The following is a 3690-nucleotide window of genomic DNA, read 5'->3' as shown; positions in this document are numbered from 1 at the left end:
TTGTGTTTAATAGTACTCGTCTTTTTTTTCAGTTTATAAAGGCGTTCTGTGCTTTTGGTTTTGTTTGTTGTACTTATTTAATTTTTTTATATGTATTATTTCTTTGTGTCTTGATAGTGATCGTCTTTTGTTTACTTTGCGAGGGAGGATCGACAAAAGGTATAAAAACTTAGTCACGTTATTTATCTATTTCTTATTTAGGCCTCCTGCTTTTGTGCGGGTTGGAATGTGTTACCTGCATTATTTCTTTGTCTCAATAGCACTTGCATTTTGTTTAGTGCACGAAGGATTAACAAAGGCTACAGAAATTCAAGAAAAGGTCTTAATTGCATAGAAAAGGTTCCAGTTGGGTAGTCTTCTCTGATTATGAAGATGATTTTATTTTACTCTGTGTTGAAGTCACTCATGTCATAGGAAGGTGGAAAACTGACGAAGGGTATAGAAATTTTGAAAAAAGTCTTAATTGCATACAAAAAGTTTCTGGTGGTGATTTGATATAACTATGTTGAAGTAGTCCACGACATAAGAAGGTGGAAAACTAACAAAAATTGCGGTAACTTAGTAAAAAGTTTCTTGATTACATAGACAAGAGTTCAAATGGATAGGCTTGTTTGGCTCTGGAGGTGTGTTGATATTTCTCTGTTTTGATATAAGGAATACGAAGGTAGGAAACTGACAAAGATTACAGAAACTTAGAATGAAAATCTTAATTGCACAAAGAAAGGTTCCAGTCGGGTAGGCTTGTTTAATTATGGAGATGTGTTGATATTATTCTGTTTTAAGATACCTCAGTGTGTCTTTTTTAATATAAGTCTTCGTAGCTCTTGACCAGTTGCCCGTGTGATATATGACGAGCATTATTGTTATCACCACTTTTCAAGAATTTGCGAACAGACATATTTCTTCGAATCTTTTGTCACCCAGATTAATTTTTATCATTAATAATTCATGTGTGGCCGATCTATAATGAGGAGGGGAGATAACAACTTGTCGCCTTTGCTGATGTTGCAGGGAGGCACCTTGTCATCCCCTCATTATAAACAATGTCCTGCTGCACCCTTATGTAGCGCCCCAGGTACAGGTACAGCTTACAGGTACACAGACAGACATATTTTACAAGTATACACATTACAGGTACAGTACCCCCAATTACAGATATACAGGTTTGGAGACCTATATTACAAATACGGAAATACGATGACAGATACAGAGTTACAGATACAGGCACAGGTAAACAAATACAGGTACAGAACTACAGGTGCATATATCAGACATGTGTACAGGTATACAGGTGTAAGTACAGGTATACAATTACAGGTAAACAAGTACAGATACAGAACTGCGGGTGCATATAACAGACACATGTACAGGTTTTTATGTATAAGTACAGGTAAACAAATTACAGGTAAAGGTTGCAGGTAAAACAGTTCATTCTCCTCTTTGTTGTCTCTCCGTGCTATCGATTTACCTTTTTTCATTTTATTATTATTATTATTATTTTTTTTTTTACAGCACCTGCCCTCGCCACCCTCGCGCACTTTGGCAACCGATGACTGATGCTGATTAATGTTACCTGAGCTTTAATCTAATTGGGTGCGAGTCCCCGGCGCTGGGTTGCCACCTGTCCAGTCCAGCTGATGGGGCCGATAAGAGCAAGGTGAGTGTAGCTTACATTAATTAGTGACCGACTGGTGGGGTGGACTCTCTCTCTCTCTCTCTCTCTCTCTCTCTCTCTCTCTCTCTCTCTCTCTCTCTCTCTCTCTCTCTCTCTCTCTCTCTCTCTCCTGTTTTCATTCTCTCATTCCTCTATTTATTAGCCTCCAGTCTTTCTTTCTCTTTCTTTAGTTCATCTCTTTATCTCCTTTTCTTATTTTTTTTTATCGCTGCCTTCTTTTTCAGTGTTGTCTCCTACATATATTCATCTGCTGAGTCATTAAAAAAAAAAGAAATCGGACATCCATTGCTGATATTCCCAGTGTTACTAAAACGAACACTAGAAATATATGATCAAGGAATTTCATCTTTTTATATACGAAAAATAAACTACAGAAAAAAAAAACTCATATATTTATCGTTAATGTTTCCAATATTACTATAAATAAATAAATATATAGAAATATGTGGTCAAAGGAATTTCAGTGTTTTCTTCTTATTTATGGATGAGAGTTTAAATGAAATATTTGAAAAACCTTGTCGAACGTTCAGTAATACTCAGAATTATCATGCCCTTTTCTTTTCTTTTCTTTTTTTCCTTTCTTTGCTCTGGCAGTCACTTTAAATGTAATACGAGGAAAACTGCCAAAATATCCTGACTCTGGAAATGTGGGGACAAAACAGCAACGCGGTGATACTCAAGCAGAGAGTTAGTGGAGAAAGAAGGGTTGAAAGTGGTGGAATGAAGGAACAAAGGAAACAGTGAGGGGGAACAAACAAGCTATAGAAAGGAAATGCAGGTGAAAAATAGATAAGAATAGACAAAAAAGGATGAAGAGAAAATAAAAGGGTGTAGTAAATTGACAGAAAGAATAAAGGTGAAGATGATAAAGTTAGTGCATAAAGATAAAAAGAGAATATAAATAAATGAATGCCGAGACAAATGCAATAGATAAGAGAGAGAGAGAGAGAGAGAGAGAGAGAGAGAGAGAGAGAGAGAGAGAGAGAGAGAGAGAGAGAGAGAGAGAGAGAGAGAGAGAGAGAGAGAGAGAGAGAGAGAGAGAGAGAGAGAGGATCATATATCATACAAATCAACAACTCCAATACCAAAACCAACAAACATCTCCCCCCAAAAAAAAAAATCCCTAAAATCTAAAGAAAATAATAATGTGATGACTGGGGAAGTGAAGAGAAAGAGAGAGAAACTGATACAACGTCACTTTCTGTCTTTTTCCTCACTCTCTTTTCTTCTTTTTTTCTCTTTTTTGACGAATACGGAGAAGAAAGATCGAGAAGAGTTTGAAAGGCACATCTATTGACTTCCCGACTACGCCCTTTTTAACAATGTTGCATGCTCGGCCCCGCCCCTCGCCACTCGCCAAGACGTACTCCATGTAAAATTGCAAAGGAGACCCTCGTACATAGCCTCGCAAAATTATCGAACTCTGAGAGACACACCTGGGTATGTTAATGGTTCTTACGGTTTGTTGTGGAAAGGCAGGAGGGAAGAGGAGTGTTAGTGAGTGTTATCTGCGTGTGTACTTTTAATTTTATCTTTAGGTTGGGTTGGATTGGGTTGGTGTTGTAATGGTTGTTGTTATGTTATATTACAAGTGTACTGGGTCTATTTGCTATGTTTTTTGTTGTTTATGATTTTGTTGTTGTTATTGTTGTTGTTGTTGTTCTTCTTCTTCTTCGTCTTTTCCTACTTTTCCTTCTTCTTCTTTTATCTTTTCTATCTTTTGTCTCTTCTCTCTCATATGAATTCTTGAAAACCTCGTTATAATCATATTTTATATCATATTCTCTCTCTCTCTCTCTCTCTCTCTCTCTCTCTCTCTCTCTCTCTCTCTCTCTCTCTCTCTCTCTCTCTCTCTCTCTCTCTCTCTCTCTCTCTCTCTCTCTCTCCACTCTTTTCTTCTCCTCTTTTCTCCTCTCCTCACCTCTCCTTACTTTCCCTTCCTTCCCTTCCCTCCAATTTCCCCTCTGACCCAACCACACCCTCACTCCCTCACCACGCCTCACCTCCATCCCTCG

Source organism: Scylla paramamosain, chromosome 19 (assembly GCF_035594125.1).
Source record: "Scylla paramamosain isolate STU-SP2022 chromosome 19, ASM3559412v1, whole genome shotgun sequence".
In the NCBI taxonomy this organism is placed as follows: Eukaryota; Metazoa; Arthropoda; class Malacostraca; order Decapoda; family Portunidae; genus Scylla; species Scylla paramamosain.
Note: the sequence above shows the minus strand (reverse complement) of the source record.